Below are 27,952 nucleotides of genomic sequence, written 5' to 3'. Positions count from 1 at the left end.
ACTGTGATCACTGTATTTCTGGCGCATCTGCTGACTGCAGCTAAACATCGTTACTGATACAGTGTGCTAAGGCTGGATCAAACCACAGGGGGGTGGTCAGTCAATATGGAGGTTTACTTTTTGGTCAATTGGGATAATTAACTTTTATTGCCAAAAACAAAGAGATCATTAAATATATTATTATATTTAAAATACTCAATGATGATGGTTTATATAAATATAATTTGATAGGGGCCCTTGGAATTGTCCTAACTTTTCTCCCCTATACGGCACCCCTGGTAATAATAATATAATAAGTAGAATTAAGTTAGAATACTGTCCTATCTACTGAAAAAACACACTAGAGTCGTGAGTTGAAAACAGTAAAAACTAAGAGATACTAGCACACTGGCTAGCTCATCGCTAGTGCATGTGTCCCATGTACAGAAGGCTTAGACCTTGCAGCAGCGACCCAGGTTGGAGTTTGACCCGTGGTCACTTCCTGCATGCCATCCCATCCCTCTCCCACATTTCATGTCACTCTTGAGTTGTCTTTTCATGAATAAAGGCTAAAAAGCCCTAAATAATATAATTTAAAAAAGAAATACTAGCACACCGCTTTTCCCTATTTCTGTTTTATGTGGACATGACTAACATCATCTTTTCTAGATAATGAGTTAAATATACACCAGCACAATATTCCCAGTCTTCATCTCTAAAGTGTGATCACAACATTCCCATGCACACTGAAAAACACTGGGTTAATGTACCCAGTCAAAACAGCTTGAATCTGCTCCCTTTCTCTTCACTTCTCTCTTCCCCACCTGCAGACACATGCACACACCTACACCTCTGGTCTCTCACATCGGCTTGTTCTGCCTGTTTCTGAGTCACCGCTCTGCTCACTTTCTTCATCAGCACAAACCTTTCTGCCTAAATGACTTTTTAACATGTAATTAATGTTGTGAAATGGTCACAGTTTGATTAGGTTTAGGTAACAAAACTACCTGGTTAAGTTTAGGGAAAGATCATATTGTGGATTAAAATAAGTACATTAAAAGTGAAGTTACATTAGGTAACTTATAATACACTCAAGTGTGGAAGACAGGGTACACCCTGTAGAGGTTGCCAGTCAATCACAACAACCATTCAAGCTCACACCTACGGGTAATTTATAGCCGTCAATTAACATGCATGTCTTTGGAAGACCCAAGCAGAAGGAGAAAACATGAGACTTGACATGTAAAGTTGTTGCAGGAGTTTAGTGTGGGGCAGCTGCTTGGCAGATGCTATGGAGTGTGAGTGGGCAGAGGAGTGAATCATTTATTTCCAATAATTGTAGGTATGGCATATTGAAAAAAATAACAGTAATAATATGGAGTAATATATAATAAAAACGTGAAAAATGTATAGATAAGAACAAGTCGCAAAGTCAAATATTCCATCTAATATAATGTTAAACTCGTTGGCTTAAACAAAGTGTAAATGAACATGTACTGTCCTCAGACCAGCCTTCACATGCAGAGCTGTACTCTGAGCTGTGCCCTGTTTGCATGATCTCCCAGCTCTTTTTAAAAGCCATACTCTGACAGTGGACAACAAGAGTGAGGTCTGGGATGCTTTCCATCTGTAGCTTCATTCGTTATTCTACTGTGAACAATGAGTTGAGAGGGGGAGTGGCTGCTGAAAACAGAGAGCCACAGCAGACCTTGGATCAGCAGACCACCAGCAAATCCATGCCTAGAATACTAAATAAGAGTAAAAAGTTTGCTAGATTAAAACATACACAGTGTCAAGAGTATGTAATGGAGTAAATGTGACCAGTTATTACCCACCTGTGGTAAGAATTAATGATAAGAGGAAGTGTGGCTGTTTGGTTGTACGCTAGTTTTCCCAATGGACCTCCCTTTTTTAAACGCCACTATCAGCTTAGTTTAAAAAATGTTCTTCCCTGCTTATCAGCTTCAGCTGTGAGATCACATTTTACAGTCAATAAGTTTTCTGCTTTGGTTGTTTTTCTGTAATAGCACATGAGTGAGGACAAAAGCTAAAAGAGCCCCCCCAAGGGCCAATAAAAAAAAACACCTCTTCCAGTACAGCCTGTGACTGAATTACCACCCACCTCCCCAAAGCCGGCTCCCTCTGCCCTGGCGGCCGGGCTTCTAATGCATTTACCAGCAGCGAGGAGGAAAAGGCACACTGACAGGAGGGAATCAGCTTTCTCAGAGATGGTAATGGGGGGGAGAGGAGCCTCCAGCCCATTTTCAAATCCTAATGTGGAGGGCAGGGCTGCCAGAAAAGAGGCAGTCATGGTGAGAGGCTGTGGGATTGGTGGGATTATAATGGTTTTTGGAGAGGATGAGAGGTGCAGATGGGCTGTGAGTGGAAACTGGGTCCAAACCGAGTGTCGACGGAGGACGTCAGTCGTTGAGATGGCGGCGTTTCGCTCAGCAGTGCTTCATAAATCCAATTAAGCGCTGAAATCCAAATTAACACATGCACCAACATGCACAGAGGCACACACAGACAGTAGGACCATACTGCTGAAGTACAAAATATTTGTTCGGAGATGCAAAGAAATTCCTCAACCAAATTGGCATCTGTATTTCTGTAAGTGCCAACAAATGTTTTCTTCTGTCTTCGTGGCCTTCTTACAAGGACAGAGTTGTTGCTCTTCATAAAGTCAAAACAAACAGCACTTCTAAATCACGGAGGTGCACATAAAGTCCTCAGACAGAGACTCATAAAAGTTTTCTTCTCGCACAAAGCCTAAAGAGTCCAACCTGTAACAGTTTCGTATCATCTGAGATCATAAACCCCACAAAAATCGATGCTTGCCATTTTTCCATCACTGACTCTACTCCTGCAAGAATTCCTCTCCAGTGAAACTCAGATGAAGTCAGTGACGAGTTGCAAGTGATGGAGTTTTGTTCGGTACTGGTACTGAACAACAAACACAACATTGTTTATGACCTCCTGTAGCATTCATTGGATTTCTATGTTAACTAACCAAATAATAATAATAATGTCGGGACTATTTATTTTTTCAGTTAATCTGTGGATCATCCTGAGTGAACACAACATTGTTTTTTCAATGCTTTGAGCACCACAAACTTCCATGTATGTCCTTTTTATTGGGCTGGTGGCGGGAGATCTCAAAACCTCAGCATCAGTAGTGGTTAGTACAGGAACTCCAAATGAGTTCCTCTAGCCTACAGCACAGTTGAGGAGTGACCTAAAGAGGTAAACTTTTTTCTAACTCCACAACCCCCACCACCACAAAAACTTTCTAATTATGTTTAGTATTAAAGAGGTCATATTATGCTGTTTGGCTTTTCCTTTATTGTGTTATTTATCTTTTTTGTGCATGTAGTAGGTTTGCGAAGTGAAAAAGCCCAAAGTCCAACCCAAAGGGAGTTCCCATCTCCCACAGAAACCACTGCTCCTGAACTGCCTGAAAACAGCTCGATTGTAATCCAGCCTTTTCTTCTGTGTCACTTTGTATTAAACGTCATTATGCTTGCCAAGGAGCTGGTGTGACACGCCCTCAAAAACACTGGTGGAGAAACACATGCAGCGCACACAGTGACAAGACGTCCGCCCGCTGCCTCTTTTTTTCCTTATGTGCCTGCACCATAGACTGTATCAAAACGGCCTGCATGTTCCTAGTCCAGCCCCTCCACCTTCAGCTTTTACGCAAGGTATCGAATGACTACAGTCTATTGGTGTCGGTACTGGTATTGGTACTGGTATCGTAAAAATTTTAAACGATACCCAACCCTAGATACTAGTGCACAGTTAAAACATTATGTATGAAAGGTAAATTTGTAACAAATTCAAAACTTACCACTCTAAAAAATCTTTCTCCAGTCTAGGTTGCAAAGCTGGTTCAGGATCAGTCTTGGGTTTGAACATGTAGGGCTGAACTGAAGCCATGGTTACTGGCTGAAGCAGCTTTGTTTTGGATTACACTACCTTGCTTGTCAGACAATCTCATTCAATCTCAAAACGTTTTGCACCGGTTTGCAATGTTTTCCGATTGAACGACATGTTTCCTTGCAACGTTGCGCAACGTTCTTGCTTCGAGGTATGTTTTCTTCCGTTTGGTGGGTGTGTCTTAGGTGTTACCCAATCAGCTGCGACAAGTTTGTAAACACAACGGTGTTAAGAAGGCTGGGAAATGTAGTGTGCTTGCGTACACAACAGGGTGTTCAGGGAACCACCGTTTCCGTTGAAAAAAACGCTTTGCTACGGTTTGTCGGCGCTGAACTCGCCCTAGGTACTGCACATGTGCAACTCCCAGCAAAGATCTAATAGAAGTGAGATGCCTAACTCGGTAGATAAAATGGAGAGTTCAACACACAGGGTGAAAAGTGGAGCTGCAGCAATGTGCAGTATGACAAAAATATGTTGTTGTTTTTTTTATAAACCATGTAAACCTGTTCTGGTACAACCGCTAAATAAAATCATAATATAAAATAAAATAAAATATATAAAATGAGCATAATATGACCACTTTAAAGCAAACTAAATTACCTAATTATACATTAAACACCACTACTACTGAATTGTTGGCAATAAGAGTGATCTAAATATTCTGCCTGAGCTTTTAAAAAGCTACAATATAAGTAAAAATGTGCCCCGTAAATACCGTACTGTAAATGTTGTATGTTCTATATATAATTTTTCTAAATAAATGTGTCTAAATCTCTCCAAAAAACAAGGAAATGCTGTATCTCATTTTCACATACATTTTCCCAAGCCATCTACTGCTTTTCCCAACATTGATTGTAATTGGTTTGAGAAGGGATGACAAATGGTGTGGTATTTGTTGAGAACAATTGAACATCCTGCTAAATCACGGGGAGGGAACGCAGCTCAGATCTTCACAGCCAGCAGCCAGCTATTCTCCCATCTCTCACATGTCTGTCAGATTCACTGTATGGGATGCTGGTGTGCCAGGAAAAATACTCAGCTTTATTGCCTTTCCAACATCAATTTAATGTCTCTCTCTCAAACACACACACACACACACACACACACACACACACACAAAAAAAAAAAAAAAAAATAACAGCAGGCAAAGCAGGCTGAAAAATCACCTCAATGCAAAACACATTTATGTTTAATCCCTCTCCTCCTCTTGGGTGTTTTAGGACATCCAGTCCTGATGTTGGAAAGGTTTTTTGAATTTTCAACCCCCCTGAAAAAAAAGGTGTGCTGTCTGTGTTACAGAATTGGGTAGTTTGACTGTACATATAAGGGATAATGCATTGTTCTGTAAACAACCACTCTGTCTGATGCCTCGCCGGCACTGCAATTTAATCACACCAAGAGTAAATATATGAATTCCTGCTCCTGAACACTCATTAAGGATGCTCACCATACGGCTCCTTCCTGGAATGAGGCATTTGCAGCTTCGGCAGTGAGAGTAATGACCATCATTCATACTGCCAGCTTTCATTGCCTGGTGGCGTGTTTAGCTACACATACTTGAGATTTGGAGGAAGGAAAGGCAATTGTATTTAATCATCCGCCGGGGGAGATTTGCCTTGAAAATCACATAGAAGTGATCAATGGCTCGTGCAGACAAGCACAACGCTCCATCCAGGCATTACTCTCCTTACATCTCTGTCCAGTGCTTCTGACACCAGCTTTCACGTGCACATACTGTTGCATGAGATAACAGCGGCATAACCTTATTTCAAAGACGAAACATTCATGTGAGGAAATTAGCTCTTGCAGCTGGAAAAAAAACAAGAAATATAGGTAGCACTTTATAATAACTACACACTATAAAGCATTAGTTAAGTATTAGTAAATACGGAATTCATCATTTATAAAGCATTGTTCATACATTAATACACATTAGTAAGTCATTCATAAACACAGTTATAAATGTTTTATTCTTTATTAACTACACACTATGAAGCAGTTGTTAAGTATTAGTACATTTTTAATTCATCATTTATAAACCATTGTTCTTATGTTAATACATATTAGTAAGTCATTTATAAACGTAGTTATACATGTTGTATTCTTTATTAATAAGCTATTAATCATCTATAATGTGCTTAATAATTGTAGTTTCATACTTTATACACGATCGGTATTATTATTTTAATGACAAACCATATATATGAGTTGTTAATGGTTCATAAGATCATTTGGAAAGTTTAAAAAAAATTATTACATAGGTTTACTGCCTGTTTTTTATACTTTCCCGAGAAAGAATTTAAAAAATCTCAGCATAACGCCTAAATCTACCAGTGGCAAAGCCCAAAGGATGCTACTAAAGCTGATGATACACGGGGCAACTTTTTGAGCAATGTTGCTGGGCAATCTTGCTAGTGGCAAGTCTGACTATGTTTTGAACAGATAGCGGCAGTGTGGGGCGGGTGGCGGAGTGATGGGTGAAGGGGATTACGGTAGTAATCTTTACTCATTACCATTGACGGCAATGTTGCCCTGCAAGACTGCTCTCAAAGTTGCTCTGTGTATCATCAGCTTAAGACTACCCGAAAGATGCCCCAGCTAACTTTACTGGGTAAAAGCCTCACTGTTACAGGCCTGGTACCGTTTCTCTGAGACAGATTATCTATCACTACCAGCTCATCAATGATGTGCTTAATGATTGTATTTGATAAAAAGTGTTATTCCAATGAAAAAACATATATGCGCCTATGGTTCATACGATCATGTAGAACATTTAAGGAAATTATTTAATAAGTATTTTCTCTGTAAAGTAAGGACTATCTAAGCCATATAAAACATTACAAATGAGAAAAAAAGTCTCAGTTAGGCTTCATAAGTCTCACCTTAACAGCCCTTTAGTGTTGTTTTTGGACGTCTCGGCGGTCAAGCTAGCAACAATAAACATGGAACTTCCGGTCAAGGTAGCAAGGTTACGCTTGCAAAATAAAACTAGTGAATAACGTTTTGAAACAGAACGTTACTTGCGTTCCATACGCAACCGAAGAAAAAAACTCAATATTGACTTTGGCTGTTTCTCAATACCGAGTTCGTCAAGTTCGGACTTCTGTACTTTAAAGCTTGGACTTGGCAAGTTCGGCTTGGGAGTACAAACTCCCAGGAACGGGAACACGCAGTCAGTCATTCAGCAATTGGAACAGCAGCAGACTTAAAACAGCGGTTAAAACCACATTACTGTAAGTTAAAGCAGTCGGAGGATGTTGTGAACACGATGTTGTGAACTGTTCAACAGTGTTTTGTTGTGTCGTGGTTTCAAACTAATCTCTGGAGGTACTTTTGGTATGTGGTAAGCACATGTAGTACCTTCAGAGGTATTTTTATTTACAGTATTTATGATAATACATGTTAAAGATCATTTCCTTGACTAAAATGGGTAAACTCTGTTCATTCATAGTAGTGATGTCTTGCTTAAATGCTACCTGGTAAAGTTATAAATCTTTGGTAACGTTAAAACAATGTAAAACTTTGGGTGATGATTGAGTTTTGACAAACGGGATGAGATCTTATTTGAAGAACACTGACTGTAATGATTCTCTAATGATTCTGATTTATTCTGCACTATACTTGCAGACTGGTTTTTGAGACCCTGGATTGTAGCTTAGAGGTCAACTCTTCGCTGGATGCAGATGGCAGCGAGTCCCAGAGAAGATGCACCCTGTATGATGAGATCGGACCATGGTGTGGCCAGCTGCTTCGGATCCCATTCAACAGGACTGACGCATCAGATTACAGGACACTGGCAGATAAGAAAGATCCAACTCACATTCATTATCCTGCCCAGGTAGAGATACAAATAACTGAAAGACACTGGACACTTTTTAAAATTGTATTTTTTATGAAAGAGCTCTTCTTAATCTGGGGATTGTTTCAAACATGGTTGGTGTACTATGAGAGTGTTCAAGGCGCTGTAATAAACCTGCCCTACAGTTAGTTAAAGTGCTACACTAGTGTTAAATATTCTAGACCTGTCTTTATCATTCAAAAACTACGCTACAGGGCTTTCCCCTGTACGTTGAACTATGATGCTAAGGGGCTCCCAAGTGTGTTATAAAGTGACAACAAGGGGTCTTGACCATCGGTCCGTATGTGAAGATTTGGGAGTGAGAACGAGTTGGGTTGTAGATGGTTCATTTTATATCAACAGTTGTACAGTTTATGCAGCAATAGTCTCTCTTGCTGTTGTGTTTTTTTGTGAATGAATGGGTGAAAGGCATTTTGTAATATCCCTTTGTGTTGTGTCCGTTTCCTTTTTCTGTTCAGACGATAACTGATTCTTGTGTGTTATAATATCATTTGTAAATGCTTTGTAAGGCATAGATAGTCCTCATTTTAGATGAGCTCACACAAAGTACTTATTAACAACTAGTAAATGCTTTGTAACTACCTGAATGAATCATGAAGTACTTTATTAACAAATGTTTAGAGAATATCTATTGTCCTTAAATTTCATAGACAGTCCTCACTTTAGATGAGCTCACGCAAAATACTTTACTAACTATTAGTAACTACTGGAAATTAATCATGAATCTATGAACACGCACTATTAGACCATTTCTAAATAACTACGTGTCATGTCAAGTTAGCGGTTGATCAAAGCACTGGGGGGGGAGGGAAGATTGGTGTCTTTCAACGGACCATCCAAGCAACCCTTTGCTGGTCCCATCACAGCAGATCTCTGGAAGCGCAGATGTTGGAGTTATATTAGGAGTTCAGAGAAACGGTACCAGGCCAGTAACGGTGAGGCTTTTACACTGTAACGTTAGCTGGGGCATCTTTCGGGTAGTCTTAGTAGCATCCTTTGGGCTTTGCCACTAGTAGATTTACGAGTTATGCTGAGATTGTTTATGTTCTTTCTCGGGAAAGTAACAAAAAACAGGCAGTTATGTAATAATTTTCTTAAACTTTCCAAATGATCTTACGAACCTTTAACAACTCATGCATAAATGGTTTGTCGTTAAAATAAGACTTCATTTATAAATACTGAACTGATCATATATGAAGTAAGAAAATATAATTATTAAGCATATTATAGATGAGCTTATTAATAAAGAATACAACATGTATAACTATGTTTATAAATGACTTAATAATGTGAATTAACGTAAGAACAATGCTTTATAAATGATGAATTCCTTATTTACTAATGCTTAACTAATGCTTTATATTGTGTAGTTATTATAGTGCTACCGAAATATAATAAAAAATCACAATAAATAAGACTTACACTTACTAATAATGATTGAATATCATCACAATATATCTGGAGCTACAATGACTCAGCAATTAAAGACCATTATTACACACTTCACCCCCCTCTCCTCCATTCAGAAGTGTGATGTATGGCCTCTTGACTGGATTCAGATGACTCCTTCAGTTCCTCCTCCCAGTGACAGAGGTTCATAAAGAGTGGCTGACATCATCCAGTTTGCTCTGAATCCCCACACGGAGTCATGGCAGTTCAAACAGAACTGCAGTACTGGTGTTTCCTGACAAGACTCAAATGAACAAGACAACACATTTTAGATGGCCCTCCCTTTAACAATAACAAAAAGTAAAAATAAACCCCACGCCCCCTCCGCCTTATTATTTTCAGACATTTTCTCTAGGTATGTTGTAGAACTATTGTATTCTGAAATGGCAAATACTGGTGGTACAAGCTTGTTACAGGTACAGTGCAAATACAAGTTGGGGAGCTAACACTACCTCCTGTTAAGCAGTCTGCCAAGGTCTGACTCATCTTTATTTCACAGCTGATATGACAATGGATTCAGCATGTCTTTGTTGTCAGAAAGAACAGTCCCAGTCAATATATGTGCTGCAGCGTTGTTGTGGGCACAACTGCACCGTGGAATGGGGTTGGTGTCCTTAAATGCAACTGAGCTGATGTCAAGTTGTGTTTTACAAACCAGCTGTGAATCTGTTTTTGGAGAAACAGTGGCTGTATTATTTATGTCTAGCTGTGCCTGTACCTGTGCATAGGCAGAGCTGTCACAAGAATCCTGTTATGTATCACAAAGGTCATTAAACAAAAAATATTTTTTGAATTTATTCTTGGAAAGTGTTTCCTGGGGGTGTCTTTCTTGCCAAAGGTTTATCATGTATGCCACCTTTGGTGCATGTTATACCAAGGGGTAACAAATTACATTTACTCATTACTGTACACACATTTTTGTGTACTTCTCAACTTTTACTTGTACTTACCTCAAATTGCAGTTGTTACAGAGTAAAAACAAAAGATGAAAACAATAAATAAGCAGAGAAGTTTCTAATATCTATAATACTGGCCGCCTAACGAGACTGCGGCCCAGCATTAAACCATTCATTAAGTCATTCAACTGAATTCAACATCATGATTGACACTAAATTCAAGACCAGCAATGCCGTGTTTAAAGCCATACTTAAACAGTACAGGAAAAGCGGAAAACCAGCCTCCGCCATATCTATATCTCTGACACCATCCTTGAGGTCATTAGAAAGTCCTCCCAATGTACCCCTCAGCTGGTCAGAAAAGTCTAGTTCGGCGTCCAACTCTGTACATCCAATGGAAAGGCGTGACGAGTCCCTGAACAACTCCATAGTGTTTCTGTGTCAGCGCCGTCAACGCCGCCAGCTGCAGGTGTGCTTGAAGCTGCAGTGATGTTGGTAGGTACGTGCATTTTTCCTCTCCTTTATTGAATTATTTATGTTTTTTGTGCAGTAATAGGTTTGCAAAGTGAAAAAGCCCAAAGTCCACCCCAAAGGGAGTTTCTCCCACAGAAAACACTGCTCTGAACTGCCTGAAAACAGCTCGTTTGTAGTCCAGCCTTTTCTTCCGCTTTATGCCGACGTCACTAAAAACACCCATCACAATGCTCACCATGTGGCCAGTGAGGCAGGCCCTCAAAAAGACCGGTGGAAAAACCCTCTGAGCTGCAGCAGACAGTGACAAGACGTCCGCCTGCTGCCTCTCCTCTCCCTTCCAAACACTAGCTACCCTCCAGGCAGTCAGTGGACATAAAGTTGTTACTGTGATGTAGAGACAGAGCTCAGTTAAAACTTTATGGATGAAAGATACTTTTGTCAACAGTCCATGTTGCTAAGCTGTAAGGGGAACATATACAGCTGAACAGAAGCCGACCCGCCCTACTCCTTCTGATTGGCTTGTAGTCCAATCAGATGTGAGTTGTATCACTCCATAGCTAAATGGAGTGTTCAACACACAGGGTGAAAAGAGGAGCTGCAGCAATGTGCAGTATGACATTGTGAACAAGAATTCTGTGTTGAAATCATATAAAGGCTGATCTCTGTGCTGGAGCTTAGCTCAAACACTGTTCTAGAAACAACATTTAGTTCAAATTAAAACATTCCATTCTAATCCTGCTATCAATTATATTCCAGTAATGTAACGTTAATCTTGATTAATGGTTGATTCACGTGTTTATTGTTGTTGTTGGAGAGGAGAGCCGTTGGCTGAACCAGCAGGGCCGACAGGGCCACCCCTCACAAAGTGGTCCTGGAAGATGAGTGTGTACAAATAGTTAGATGTGTATCGAAACTGCAGGCAAACTTAACTTGCACCTAAAGCAAAAACCAAAGGTTAAAACGGCATGGGTTTTATGAACTTTACTTGATTACACATTAGTATGATTGAGTAGTGTGAGTAAAAGTCCATGAATTTGCAATGATGTAAGGCCTATATATATATATATATATATATATATATATCTTATGTTACTTCTGCACGGCACAGACCCAGAATAATGCATGTATATATCTGTAACGTTGTTCTTCCATTCCATATTTATGTATTTCTACATTTATTTATGTTGACTGTATGTTTGTCTACATGTAGCACCACAGCAAATTCCTCGTATCTGTAAAACACTACTTGGCAATAAAGCTCCTTCTGATTCTGATTCTAATACATGTTTGATGCAAGCAATTAATATTGTGGTGGTGTAGTGTAACCTACACTGACCTCCTTTTGGATTCAGGCCAAAAAAAAGATCTCATCTGCCCTTTTTATGTACCCTGTTATTTGGCTGCTGGTATCCTGGTGGTCTAGCCTCTAAATAGTGTAGCACCGCTCAAGCCATGGAACTTTGCTGCACTCATGATTCTGATGTTTCTGCCCGAAACATCAAGAAACACCCTCTCATGCACCTTAGGGTCAATCAGACCCCTCTCTGTGGTTCTGACCCTTGGCATATTCTGTTGGTGCAATATTGGTTGGTGCAATAAAAATTAAATAAAACTTATATGACGTATATTTTACTGGCTAAGATAGTGTGTGTGTGTTTGTGTGTCTTTGTGTCCACCTGATCTAGCACAGTGGAAGACCATGGGTTGGGGTACAGACTGGACATGCATAGTTGGCTGCGAGGGTGAGGTGTAAATGCCTCATCCATGACCAGGTTTCAGCCCTGGTTTTGCCAGATAGCATAGTATTGCCTATGAAAAGGCACTTGCCGCAAAAGCAGCTAGTGGGAGAATGCAATGGCTATTTTATACCCTTCTTTGCCTTTGCTGGCCAGCTTTCTTCCATCTTTCTCTCCGTTTAGGAGGTTTAATAAGTTTCTTTGAAGATTGCCCAGTCAAGGAAAACGTATCTACCCTCTCCCTGAGCATACTATATAATAAAATATTTTGTTGAATGGAATTTGGTGCCTTGTATATTTTGCACTTTTGAGCAAACTTCTTTCTTTGCTTAAACTGAGCAGTTGCTGGCATTCAGTGACATTCACTTGTTGTGCATGTTTATGTGAATGCTTTAGGGTGGATGTGATTAGGATGTAAGTAATTATGACCATTGAAGTACAAGAACAATGTGTATTCTAAGTTATGGGAACAGTCCTCCTTCCCTCCAAAATTAAAGAAATTACATTAAAAAATGTGATGTCTCGCCACCAGTCCCCAGGGAAAAAAAAAAAATTTGTAGTAATTTTAGTCTACATAATAATTAATGCGCATTATGCGTTATAGGTACAATGTGTAAGAACTAAGACTACTCTTCACCTGTCGAATCCACAGTCCAAAATAATACGGAGAAGCATCTCACGTCTTCAGGTCTTAAAAGCTGCTTACTGCTTAAAAAAACTACAGTTGTACAGTGTTTTCATGCCCATGCATGTCAATGATCAGAGCCTCACAAACCACGTTCGCACAGGGCATTTGTCACTCTTAGTCGTACCACTTTCCAATAAGGAACCCTTTATAAAGGGCAAACAAGTTGTAACTACTGTCATTATTAATGGTTAATAAATAAATAGTTTATAGATTTAAGCCATTAACACAAACAACAGTTTCTCACTTTCTAAAACGCCTTCAAGTCTGCTGTTTTACATTTAAATAAAGTGCTAATAAATGGATCCTCATCAGCTCTTCCCTGAAGATTTGGTCCAGTTTTACATTGGACGGCCTTCCTGATAGACCTAGCTAACACGCTGAAGGAGGATAAACACTAGCCAAAAGCATTTTTCACAACCTGACAATCCAAATCTTAATAATGACCTATGACTGATCTATAAAGCATTAGGGCTTAAACATTCATAATGCAGTACCCAGTTCAGAAGTCTTATATAGAATTAGAAGTGTCGTAAGTTGAAAATGAAAATGATTAGTTGCAGCCCTAAATGATGTAAGATCAACAATCACTACAAACAATAATGAGCCTACGATAGCATACGATAGCATATGTTGAAGATAATACTGAGAAAATTGAAGTTTAGTTCTACGTGTGGATGAATTATTAAATCATGAAATGAAGTGTGCGTGTTTGTTTCCTTAGCTCACAGCTTGGCCTGAGCAGGCCTCAACTTCAATGGGGATACAGTATGTGGAGGCGAAGGCTCAAGCACTTCCATGAAGAAGAAAACACAGCAGCTTTTCTGAACACAGTGTACCACTGCACTTGGTCAAACACCACCTGAGGGCTGTTTTCATCTCCTCACTTCACAAAGTTGTTTATCTCTGTTTTTATGTCTCTCTTCCTGTGTGAAACCACACAGGCAGCATTTTTCAGCCCAGCTGTGAATTGCTTGTACTGGCCTCTCCTACTGTACTCTGTAGAACATATGATCCATAAACACAGAGAGTGATTTTCATGCTGCAGGGTTTAGTCCTCAGGCGGATGTCAGTAGAAATTAATCTTTCTCCTTACTCATCTGCTTGTTTTTGTCAGATGCGGTGCTTAATTGTGGCTGACTGATTTATTGAAGAGCAACACTCTTTATGGTTTTTGTGTTTCCTACTTCTAGTGGAAGAAGAGCTGTAGTAGCACCCTTCATATTCTGGCCTGTATAGATGCATTCTCACAAAGCTCCTGGAGCATCAACAATCCACTGGCAGGCGATCAAAACGCCTCCTCCGCTGTCCCCCCCCCCACCTCCACACGAGTCTGTTGTCAGAGAAAGTGGGTGTTTGTGAATGGAGCAAATGTGTTTCACAAAGTTACCTGAAAGCTCAGAGAACGGCTGTTTAAAGTCTTCTCTTCTCCGCAGCTCCTTGAAACTTTTCTTTGTGGAAGGGCGCTTTTTATGAGAGAAAGTATAGGGCTGTGTGAGGCCAACCACCCCTCTGCATTTGTACATCTCCTTGAGGTCACAGGGGGTTAAGATCACCAATCAGAGAATGGTGATTGAGCCCTTGGGATGAGAAACAGCGAGAGCCTCTGGAGAGCCAATCAAGAGTCCACAGACAGGATACAAAGTCTATGCTTTAGCCAACTCTTTCACATTGGGATTCAATCGAGTGCTTTGCGGGGAGATGGGGAGCCCTCTCATGTCAAGGTTAGAGATAGTGGAAGACAGAGAGATGGATGCATTAGAGCAGCTCTTTAAAGGTGTTAGCGCCAGCGAAACAAGGCGCGGCTGAATCTTACTTTTGAGTGACACCCAAATTGGCCGGCATGTTATCCTGGAGTAAAGCCGCATCAAAGTTTGTCCCTGGGCTGATTGACTGGAGAGAGCTGCATTTGAAAATTGTCAACGTGTCACTTTTCTCTCTCTCTCCCTCCCCCCTCCCTCTTTTCTGTCCCATCTCTTTCAGGCACTCGGCTAAGCTGGACAGATTGGCGCACCCTTAATTCCCATTATTCTATGCATTTTCAAACAGCCACATGGATACCACCAGTGAATTTCAACCACGGCCACGGCCACCCAGCACAGCACAGCTATGTCTGCTGCCAGCTGCTCATATTGATTTCCAAATTCTCCTGAATTTGCTTTGTTGTGGTCTGAGGCAAGGAGCATCAAGGGCAACCTAAAACATGTTAAGGGTTTCTATGACAACAAGTGCTAGGCTGGTAATTTTTCTGCCAGCTCTATGTGGGAAAGGGCAGGTTGTCACAGATAGGTAAACCCCCTCCTGGTGTCAGGATGATTGTTGTTCAAACCTGTTTTTATTGTCTTAGAGCACACACGTCCACACATGAGCAACACAGCAGCAAAATGATCTACAGCGACATATATTTAAACTACAGAAAATATACAATACATGAACACTAGACATACATGAAATTGTATTGAAGTAAAGTACTGGAGCCCATCTGCAAGGAGAACAGGAAAAACAACGTATGAATATATATTGATTGGACAATTATTTTGCGACTCTAAAATAACACCTTGGCTCTTCTGAACATTGTGGAATATAATACATTACTGTGACAGCTAAATAACTCCTACTGATTTCGTGCAGCACTTTGCTCAGCTTAAGCTGTGTTTAAATGTGCTCTAGAAATAAACTTGACTTTAATGACACCTCTCTAAGCAGCATACTGCTAATGCATTTGCTAATGACCCCCGCTCGCTCTTTCCATCTTTTTTTCATCTGCGTGTTTTTTGTGCTCTCACCTCACTGTAGCTTCCTAAGGGTTAACTTCTTTATGTCTATGTTGCGTGTATAATTATGCAGGGTTAATATTCACAACTACAGATCTCTCTCACACTTACTCAGACATTCTCTCCCTCTCAGGCACACACACACACACACACACACATCTTCCTTCTATCCCTCCCTTTGTCTGTCCTTGCCAATGCTCACAAGTGCTCACATTCAGTCTCAGACACACTTACTCTGCTAGGTAGACCAAGTTAACACAACCATACAGACTGTACCTTGAAATGTGCATGGCATCTGTACTCAGGCAAAAAGAATCAAAACCAAACTGAAGGCTGATATTTATGCTTCTTACAGGAAACGCACCCAGCAAACCCAGAGCTGCAATATTTCCAACCTAAGCAATTCAATCAGATATTTTCTTCAACATACAGTAGTAAACTGAGAGGGGTCTCAATCTTGATAAATGAAAATATATCCTTGATTCACAACACATCTATTATCGAAGATATATCATCATCAGTGTATCTACAAATAACAAAAAATTCATCTTTGCTAATACCAATGGACCTAATAATGATGACTAATCTTTCTTAGTGAATCAACGGACTCTTTAATACTGTGATAGACCCCACAAATGGCAGCTCTAGCACCTATTTCAATACAATAAACTGGCATTCTACTGAATAATCAAATACATGAATGATCATGGACTTGGTGATAGTTGGAGAAAGAGAGACCCTTCACAAGCCATCTCTTCCAGCAATTCCTAAGCCCCTAACATGCACAACTGAATCCATACCCATCAACGATCATGCTCCTGTTTCTCTCTTTATGTGCCTTCTTCACTGAACCTCTCGCTGCAGCAGTACGACAAAACAAAAACTTTAAAGGAATTCAGTGTGACAATTCAAAATACAAAAGTAGTCTTTATGCAGATGATCTATTATTGTTTTTACAAGAACACTTGGGCACTGGAGATGGGGATCGAACCACTGACCCACCAACCGGAACCGTTCTAACCCCTGAGACACAGGCACCCTACGTTATGTGTACCTTATCAAGATCATATGATCTGCAAACAGTCTAAGTTGTTTCTTATAAAGGTATGGCTTCTTTTTTTATCTTCCGTGGATCCAGCCATAGCAGATTTCTCACCAATGTGTACCTCAGGGGGCATGTTTCCAGCAGCTTTGTCTCTTTTCTAACCTTGAGGAACCTCTCCCTCAACTCTGAAAGTAGTTTGTCTACAACAAATCTTATAATGATAAGGGAGGTATCTTTGTGATGTTCTTAAGACTTCTGAGAAGAGTTTTACTGGCCTCTTAAGTGTTTAATGTGTGCCAAATCTCTGGAGAAGGTGCTTCAATGTGGGAAAAGATCATCTGCCAGGAAAGGTGGCATGGGTGTATCATTGATACTTCATTAGAACAGGCTGGCATTGTTGCACAACAGAGAGGAAGATGTTGGTTTTTTACCAAAAATATGTGAGTAAGTGCATGCCTTTTCAACAGACTCGAAAGATTTTTTTTCCGGATGTGCTACAGAGGTGGCATTAACATAAGCTACATAAGTCTGGATCTGTGGCTGTAATGTAATGGTTCTTTTTAGCAGTGTGACCTTTTCTAGCCATCTATGTTGACAGTACCTGAAAGGGAAAACATTTGAACCTTTGAACATTTGAGAGTTGAAAAACATTGCTTACACAGACTCCACCCCCAAAGCCTACATGCACATCTAGTTGTTTTGAATGGAGGGGGCTGTACAAACTCTAGTCAAGAAACAGAACATAGTCACTAGCAGATTTTACTTTTGCAAAAGTAGTGGTGAGAAATGTGGTCCATTACCAAAGGTTGTTTGGCAAGTTGCTCTGTCATACCCACAGCTAAACTTGGATGCAGTGTTGCTGTTTGGAAACATAAGACCCTTCCCCATACAGCTGTAGAAGGAGCCATGCTTCTCCATGACATTGAGCGCCCAGTACACTTACGCAGACAGAACCTCTGGCTCACTCACAAAGGTCCTCATTGAGCTACTGGATGTAGCTGCAGCTGTGACACTAACAACAAAGAACAAATTTGGCTCATTTGGTGGCGTACAAATGAAATAGCTTCACAGACAACAGTTATAAACAGTTATACACCAGAATACTAACTGAATTGACATCATAGATTATAATACACTTCATTAAGTACACAATCTAATGTGAGCCAATACAACAGCTCTGCTATGACATTTATTAAGATATTTTCAGTTTTCTTGCCACTATCAGAGAGGTATAAATGTACATGTTTATTATTAAGGTTGTAATTTGAGGTGGTTAACTGGACTGCATTATATTGAGAGGCGTTTTTGCCACCCCATGAGTGGGGTGCAAACAGTGACAACCTACTTGGTATAATACAATATTAACAAATATGACAAATATTAAATATTATAAATAACAAAAGTAATACATTAAATAGTAGAGTAATAATAAAAAAGTAGTATTTAAATGACATACAATCGTAGCTCCCTATGATTGGTCCGAGACCACCCCTTCGAGGCGGACCAGAGTGCGGTTGTTTGGTCCGCACCAGAGTTCAAGACCAGCGTTGCCACCAACCCAAACAAACTGCACCAAAGGGTTAAAGGCTCCGGGGTCCGGTTCAGCCGCACTTAATGTCCCCTCCAATGTATTTTGACATTTCTGTCAAAAGTCATTTCCTTACAATGTTGATTACCCACATAGCTTGCCAAATATTTTTTGACAAATATTTAAATTTTTCTGCTCAAAGTTGCAAAAGTTACTTAGTTGTTAAAATGGGTTTGTGACGTATGACTATAGTAATTCCATAAGTCATACGTCATTCTCCAAGCTTGTCTTGCCTCGTTAAAAAACCGTCAAGCCGACTCGCCTCGTTAAGTCAGAGCATCAAACCGATAAACATCGTTGTGAGCTAGCTAACCAATTTATCATGTAATTTATTTAGAACTTACAGTAGGTATGTCTCTCTGTGTCTGATGGTCGGTTTGTCTTTCTAGTTTAGTTAGCTAAGTTAACTAAGTTGTAGTTAGCTAGCATAGTTATTGCAGAAAGTTAGCTAACAGAGGGTCTTCATTTTATTTTTTAGTTTCCTCCTCTTGGTTTAGTGTGCTGTTCATTTTCATTATGGCATTTGTACGTGCGGACTTGGAGGACAGATGACAATGAAAACGCGTCACACTTTCACCTGCCAACGTCTTACAGTCTGTATAATTGATAACAGCTGATCCGCGCACATTATTTTCTAGCATGGGTAAGTAATAGCTACTCCTGCCAGACAGTAAAGTGTACTAAACTTTACAGTGTAGTGATGTTAACACAGCATATCGTTAGCGAACACTCCAGCCAGTCAGTTTTCGGTTGTCATGGTAATGTATTACGTCCGACTATTAACCACACCCTCATTCTCTGTTTGAGAAAGAACGTTAACCAAAAACGGCAGTTAAAACTGGCTGGAGGGGGGCTTTAACAAGGTCAGTATAAACCTACTCTCAAATTCAGGCTAAAATATGTAATAAAGATAGATATCTCATAATCTAATCGACAGTTTAGATCATTAGTTAGGAATCAATATGCTGGGGTATGGGAGAAATGCAAGGTCAATATCTAGTTCATCACATTCAATAAAATATGTTATTTTGGCTACACGAGGAATCGCCAAAAATAATGACAATGCTGCACTACGCTCTTCGGCCATTCCATTTTTATTTGCCTGCAGTAATTAAAGTTATTTTTCTGCTTGTAATAATGACCTCTGACACTTCAAACGAAGGAGGCCTCTGGGGTGTGAGACAATCAAAAAGGAAAGTTTGCGTTTCAGTCTTGTCTCATTAGTTGGAAAAGGACATTGCAACAGTCTTTTTCAGCAAAGACTTGAAAGACTGAAAGGAGAGCACAGGAAGAGAAAGGACATCTTTCACCTGCAGGTAATCTTCTCTTTGCACTGCAACAATTATTCAGCCTGATGAGGTTATGGACAGAGTAGAGGACACACCAAAAGCCCGCCTTCAGCATTTTGGAAGTACAGAGGAAGCTCTTCTGTGCTGTGCAGTCTTGTGTGCCCTTTTGTTCCAGCGCTTGTTGTTTATCCTTTTGCAAGCCCCTGAACTGAACTCCCTGTGAACACCTATGAGCAAAACATCATTAATATTTGCTGGTATTGACTGAGAAGAGATCTGAGCTGAATAGGCTTTGCCATCCAGACTAATCGCACACCTGAACACAAGGTAAACAGCAAATATCGCAAGCAGGGATGAAAGTGATGAAGGTGTTTCTCACAGCTGAATAACTCACGTTAGTTTATCCAGTGGGCAAATTAGCTAGGATGTACAAGATAATGCAGTCCAGTGTAATGCAGCTGAAAAATTTGATGGCTCACTCAGAGTGTGAACAAACTAAACATTTACAAGCTTCACAAATATGTATAATTCATCTCAAGCTTTGGTTTCCAGGGCGGTTGTATAGGATTACATTTTATTGTGTAACTGTGCCAACCCTAGAAAATAAGAATATCTCACAAAGAGATACAGAATTGATATTTCTAAGAGTAAAAGGAGTAGGGTTTGTGTGAAATGTGTATTCAAAGAATAATACCAATATGTTTAGGTACCACATGACACTACACTTCTGTTGAAAGTAGCAAGCTATGTGACAAGCTGCTCAGAAACAGCAGCGTAACACACTACAGATATTTCACATCAAGGAACATCCACTGTAAGAAATAAAATTTACAAAAATGGATTTGGGTGTTGCATTTATTGCAACAACAAATTAAATAATTTAACTGTCAGTGACTCTGCAATGTAATTCCATATGCTTCACTGATAAATCAATGGCACAGAATTAATTTAGGCAAGTAGGGAAAGTTGAGTTTTAGTTCATTTGTCTTCATGTTCTCACTTCGTCTCTCTCTTTGTCAAGTCAGTTAAATGACTTTGAAACCTATTATTATTATACAATGTTTCCCACAGAATGACAGTCTACCTGGGGGGCACGGCAGCAGCCGGTTGATCGATGTTGGGGTTAGCGAGGTATATTTATATTTCTAGTAATTTAGGTTGTTTCTTATTTGACCCAATTAATTCTACTCCATTCTCCACCTTTATTATAGTGTTCACACTAGCCTACTTGAATCTGCTCTCTTTCCTTTCAGTGTTCTTGTCCCCACACACACAACACAGCGGCTAGCCCGGCCTCTTTCTGTCTCTCTCTCCCTGTATGTGTCTTCTCTGTTGACATTATCCATCAGCAGTAGGCTGTGTTTTAGAAAGTTGCGGAAAAGACACGCAACTCACGATTTCCACCCACTAGTCTATTTTCAGTCGCAGATGCGCCGCATGCGGAGGAGGCTTGTTAATGACAAAGCCTATTAAAACGACCCAAGCCAACACAATGCCGAGTGACATCTGAACTGGTGTGTTCACTTCGCTTTACCTGGTCTGTGCTTGTAAAATATCCAACGTGTCCACGTCTTATAACGCAATAGATAGCAACTCTCGCAAAATGCTAAACTGTGTTGCCAAATTTACCTGGGTGGCCCGCCCAAGTAAAGTCTACATGTGGCAAACACTGATTATAACAATAACTGAAAGTTGTATGTGTGTAAAAACAAGTCAGTGCAGGTGGGGGTGTGTTTTTTAAGATATGTGGGACAATGATATAGACTACAGGAAGTCCAGTTGGAGTAACAGATAAATTAGTTTAAAGGCTTATCTGATGCCAAGACACTGCACAGAAGTTTGTAATAGTCACAGAGAAGGTGGGTCCTGCTTGCTGTACAAAGGGTTTCCAGCATTTTCCCTTTATCTTAAATTATTCAGCACAGTGGCACTAGGAAAGTTTGTTTTATTCCTGATGTTTAAGTTAAACTGAGTGAAGTTTATGATATTGCACCTCCGTGCTTCCATGGTGATGACAGATAGCATTCATCATTAGTGATGAATCACCTTCATGCATAAATAATACATCAGTAATAGCCTAATTTTATGCATGACCCATGTTATTGAAGATACAGAAATTATGTTTTTAGTTTGCACCCTGTCCATACTGCCGAACCAGCCGGCTGCTTTATCGATTCGCGCTTGAATCAGAAGAACACGAAATCTGCACAAGTGATGGCGCAACATTTTAATCATTGCTGACCTTTTTTTTTTCCTTCAAGAGTAAATAAAATGCAGCAATACAGTGTTCCCTGTACCATCAAACTATTTGATGGCTATATGTAGCGTTACTACCCAATACATCAACAATAATCTATAATATAACTGATAATACTGAATACACTGCCAGGGGCCATTCTGCATAAGTAAAAAGTACTTCTACTTTTGATACTTCATACTCCATTCTCACCATTCTTAAGGTAAGATAGATTATATGGATATAGATAATTGATTGGATGGCATACAACAGGGGTTGGTAAAAATTCTGGCATCGGGCCGTTACATGGCGGGCCAGTACATAGTAAAATTTTTGTAAATCCTTATATGCCTATGTGTATATTTAGCTCAGTTGGTAGGAGTGGGACTCCCATTGGGAGGGTTGTAAGATCAATTCCAAAATGCATTGGATATTTTTTTTCAAAACAAATTGATTATAAGGACACTTTTGCATAAGCTCACAATAAAGCATGTGCTGCAGTGTGTGCGCTTCCCGGCGTTTGATCCGCATTCATAAACCTATGGACACTAATTTTCACTTCCCTCTGGAAATCCGGGGGAATCCAATCACACGTTTACTGACGGATTTTTTAGAGGTGTGTCAACCAAGCCAGAGACTCTTTAGAATATCTTTCAGAACTTTTCAAAGTAAAAGCTCTCAATAAACTTGACATAAAGCATGACTGCAAAAAACATTCTCGCGCTTTTCTTTTGGAGGCACAAACACTTAAGAGGAAGTGACTTGTAGCTGTCATGACTGAGATCTATTTCAGCTCCAGCTGCTATCAATGTATTTATTTTTATATTTTTCTGCTATCAAAGCAATCTGGCCGTGGGCCAGATATTATTGCTGGCCTGTGGGCCGCCTATTGCCAACCACTGGCATACAAAGTGACACCTCATAGCGAAGGGCTTGTGGGTAGCGTGGTAGAGAAAACCATGCCCTAAGATTTGGGACTACAGTTCCCATAATTTGGGGTCTTTGGGGAATGTAAAGAGGAAGTATAAAATTATACTGACTCCATGGAGTCAGTTAGACGGCTGTAAACAAACCTAGTATTTTGGGCCTCTATTTGATTACATTTTGAAACCATTAAAGTGTGCCAAATTAGCTAGTAGCAGCTCCTGTATGCAGTGGAAACAAGTATCATTGGTTTACTTTGACATTGAAGAAAACTTAAAAACCTGATGATTCTTCATAGTCACTCAAAGCGCTTTACATTATGTCACATTCACCCATTCACACACTATAAGATAGCAATGGCTAAGTGCCAACTGCTCATCAGAAACAGATCATTCACACACTCACACACCGATGGCAAAACTAATTTAGTCACATAGGAAGTGTATCTAAACAAATGAATCTAAAATATGTTATAATGTCTGTGTGTTCAGATTTGACCAAGTTATGAAGCAAACTGCAGCAATTGGGCACTAAGGTTTCTGTGAGCTGTGTGTCACATTTGCCGCTGCTGCAACTGCTGACCGTGTTGACAAGACGCTTCTTCCACCTCACGCAGTATCTTTGGCCCACTTCTCTCCCTGTGGGCCGCCCCTTCAACTCTACTGTGCGTATCACACTTGGAGCCCATCTGCCATAGTCAAACAGAGAGCAGCATATCCAGAGAACTGGAGCATACTGTGTATGTGAAAGGTTAATACAGGCCTGATGTTACAGTAAATGCATATGAACTGTAACCCTTGCTGAGAATTAACTGCTCTGGGAGATAATAAAGTATTATTTGGAAGCTGTGAGGGAAACAGGCAGAGGTGCAACTTAAGCCAAGTACAACCGCTTGCTTTGAAATGAGATGGATCAAAGCCGCAACTACCACAACTTTCCATCACCACTAAGCAGCAGAATGTTTCTTTCTCAACTCCACGTAAAATTCACTGCATGTTATTTGAAGTGGTGTCAGGACCAAGTGGCACAACAGAAAGCCTTGCTACAGCAGAGGCAACATATTATCATTTTGTCAGCGTACAAGCACTCTAGGAACTCGTTTGTCTCTGGGCCGGGAGCCGTCATCTTAACGCAGATGAGTCGTGTAAAGCTGATACTAACTCAAGTGATAGTCTCCCTACAAGCTCTGACAAGTTCATTTGGGTATAATTACTTGCCCCGCTCAGGTATTCTGTCGACATTTGTCACCGAGACACCCGCATTACCCGATGAGATTAATTTGTCATATTTCTTGTGTTGAATATTTTTCCTTCCTGTAACTGATCTAATCCTCACAGCTCAGCAGAGTATGACAGCAGAGGGCCTTCCTTTTACCTGCAGAGCTGGAGAGCTTTTCGCCGAGTGGACCACCTCCAGGCTTATTTATGTGAGTGGTCCCTGCATCTGCAGATAACGTCATTTAGCAGGACCCGAGAGAGCGGCCCCTCCACTTCTGCTCAGACCTGACACTGGGCAGACGGATTTAGCTCCTCTGCCCTGACTCTGCACCACTTAAACTATGGGCCATTCCAGTCTCCATTAAGAGAATCGCTTCCTAATGAACCCTCTTCCTCGGGAGGAAGTGATTAATAGGAGTGGCCATCCAGGATTGCATTACCCAGCAACACTCCTCTCTGCAAAATGGGGCACACACAGGAATACAAAGAGAGTAGAGTGCTAGCATGCTAACAATCATCCTAAGGTTTGTCAGGGAAGCAGAGGCGTTCTTAGCTGAAACAAGTGTGTGTCTGTACACTCTATCACAGCTTTGGATGTCCTATTTCTGCATCACTCAAAATGGCGACTTATCTGGCAGTAGTTATTTACTAATCCTTTGATTCATAGTGTCTGTTTGAAGTCTAAAACCACACACATCTCAATAGCGATCACATGAGACTTCAAGCACAGTGGAGATAAAGGGATTACGTTGGAAAGGATCATTAGGTCTTTTTAATCAGTTTCACTTTCACTAAAGAAGCTGCTGGGCCTCAAAACAAATGCCAGTGCCGCATCCTTTGGAGCCTAGTTTTGTATAGTGAAACTCCACAACAATGGAAGCCATCAGACAAAGCCACAGGAGCCATATGTTGGTGACAACAGGACGCCATCTCCGCTGCCTCGACATCCCTAGGGCTCAAATCATGCAGCACTCACTTGCTTTAACATATGGCAGAGCGACGGCTGGAGAAGGATCATGCGTTGCACAGGGGAGAGTATTGACAGTCGCACAGCTCCATTGGCTCTGAGGGGCTTTCATTTGCAGGCAGTGACACAGACGAGGATCAGGCAAAGTCTCCCTAGGGATCAACTCCATGCTGTGGAGAAAAGCTGTTTCCTACAGTATTAATCTACTGATCTATGACTTCAACACAAGCCCCATAAACTCCGTAAGGCCAAAAGGCTGCAGGAAGACACAGGTCATTTAGAAGTGCGGGGCTTGTTAACAGACTTAACGATGTGGCTCACTGTTTCGCTGGTAAACTTTGGTGATCCTCGATGTCGTGACCTCCCAGAGTCGCGCGGCAAATGAGTAAAAACCTTTGCCCCAGAGAAGCGAACTGCTTTGCCACCTGTACACCTCCATGAATGGTTTCATCAAAAGAATGAGGAAGATATAGACTGCCACGGACCCTTGACACCTTGATGAGGTGGTGAGAAAAGCAGCGAAGAGTACTCAAAACGTGGAGAGGATCAAGAGGGCAGCTGAGACTGATTACTAAGACACCGGGGCTTCTCAAACTCCAGTCGCCACATAAACTCCATGACAGCGGGACTCAACATGAAAAACACGCAGCTGCACTGTAATTCAACAGCGACCTTTAGCCTGCATGCATGAACAGAGCTGAGCCCGTGATAGAAGTGACACGCCAACCTGTTGGTGGCCTCCGCGCGCGAGTCATGAAGGTCGATCTCGCTGAGGCTCTGAAAGAGACGCTCGGGAGAGGAACGCAGTCCATTGTTCGCACTTCATTTTCTGGTCAGTTGGCATTTGCTCTCTGATTAGCTCATTATAGTCTTCAACGAGCGGCAGGCAGCACAGCCAGCGGACCTTATGGATGTTTCCAGGGCCATGAAAAATAGCTGCTATAGCAGATGTGTGTGACAGACATTCTGGGGCATTAGCACCCTCTTAATGAACTACAAATGATGATGATGCTGATGACTATAATTAGACCCATTTCATACGTACATGTTTGCCCGCAGAGGAGGAACAAGCAAATGATCTGTTGAGCCCGAGAGAAAATGGTTTTCTGACAAGGGGAGTGACTCTTTCTGTAACGGAGGTTTAAAGGGTTTGCTGGAGTTATTGCACGGCTGTATGGTGTATTAATACGCCCTCCTCAACACAACAAACACACACGACTCTCATTAGCTTTAGCTAAGTGCAAATCGAAAGCGGACACTCTTGAGTTTTACACCACAATTCTGTCATTCTGTGAAATCATCTGCTTGCCTCAAAGGAAACATAAAATAATTGTCTTTTCAGAATAGGGCTGGCAGTGCTCTGTAGTCTTAACAATGACATTTTCTGCTTTTCAATTTGGAAGCAGCTCTTTATGACCACAGGAAACTGGCAAGGAAAGCCATAAACAGCGCCTCATTGCACTGAATGTTTTGTTTTAGCACCTTATGTCCACATTGAAACCCAAAGAGGAGCTTGAACTGGGTCTGAAAATACAAATTAATTGAGAGTGTCAATCAAACGGCGTCAATCCATATATGATCGATTGCCACCGAGCTGCTGGATGAGAGCTGCAGGCAGAGTGTAGACTAGTCGAAAGAGCAGATCTGTCCTTGGACGCAGTGTGGGCAGAATGATTGATTTCATTTTGACCTCCAGTGTTTTTGGCGGAGGGAATGCTCTCTGCTTTTTCACGAACACGGCCCAAAGTCACCCAAGAAGGTAGAATACTCTCCCTTTGACACTTCACCGAGAGCTTAACAGTGGAAATATAGATATCCCTGTGCAAATCCTTAAATGACAGCTACCCCTCCTCTCCAAAGTCAAGTTAATCCGCTCCTCTCGGCCCACTGGTCGCTGTCTGGTACATATTAACACTGCCTGATCACAAGCACAGGTGCTGCTGCTGCTGCTGCTGCTGCTGCTTCAGAATCTGAATAAAAATCCGCTTTTATTCACCAAGTAGGTTACATAAACTGAGAAGCTCCTCTTCAAAGACTTAAATTTGTTTTTGAATGTTTTCAGTACTCTGTTGGTGATAATGTGAGAAAAACAACTTGGGTTCAGAGGAATACATAATAACTACCCACTTGAACATACTGGTTTGCCAATAAAAGAAAATTCTATTTGGCAGATATTGGACTTTTAAGAAAAATCTGAGATGAGATGAGAAACATGTCCAACCAATAAATTATGAAATGAGATTTCGGCTTCGGCTGAGTTTTTTTAAGAGTGAGCCTATTTTTTCATGAAAATAATATCGCCCCTTCATACCCTCGATACTGTACATGCAGCCCCTTGATATGATGCAGTTTGTTTGATTACACATTATTGTAATCATCACATCATCACCGCTGCCGAGACCACTGAAAACACTTGACTAGAACTGATTGCAGTGATACATTTTCATAAGATTCTACATGAATAAACATTATTGTGTTCATTATTAGTACTAGTAGAAGTGGTAGCAGTGGTATCATTCTGGGTTTTAATGATGACAAATAAAGTTTTTGGGTAATTCTTAAATTCTTTCCATGTTGTATTTAAAGTTGCCGCATTGAATCACCACCACATATCTTTGGTCATAGGCAATGAACCCATTTTGTGGTTTTATGTGTTTTATGTTATGTGATTATACCAACTTTAAAATGATTCTGGGGGTACAAAATAAGTTTTTCATTTGTAGCGTAGACTACGGTGAAGGCTGGTGCCGTTTTTAGGCCTGGAGTGCGTAATATTGCTGGCTTCATCTTTCTCTGTTTTTTGTCATTTTAGATTATTTTTCAGCTCTCTCACAGGCTCCATCAGTGACAGCTTTTAAAACTTATTTTGCCATTGAATCTTTAATTAATGAACGTCAG

This window comes from Micropterus salmoides, unplaced genomic scaffold (assembly GCF_014851395.1).
Source record: "Micropterus salmoides isolate LMB-PRFRI ecotype aquatic unplaced genomic scaffold, ASM1485139v1 Ms_hic_scaffold_17, whole genome shotgun sequence".
Taxonomy (NCBI): domain Eukaryota; kingdom Metazoa; phylum Chordata; class Actinopteri; order Centrarchiformes; family Centrarchidae; genus Micropterus; species Micropterus salmoides.
The sequence above is the reverse complement of the archived record's forward strand: the minus strand, read 5'-3'. Positions refer to the sequence as shown.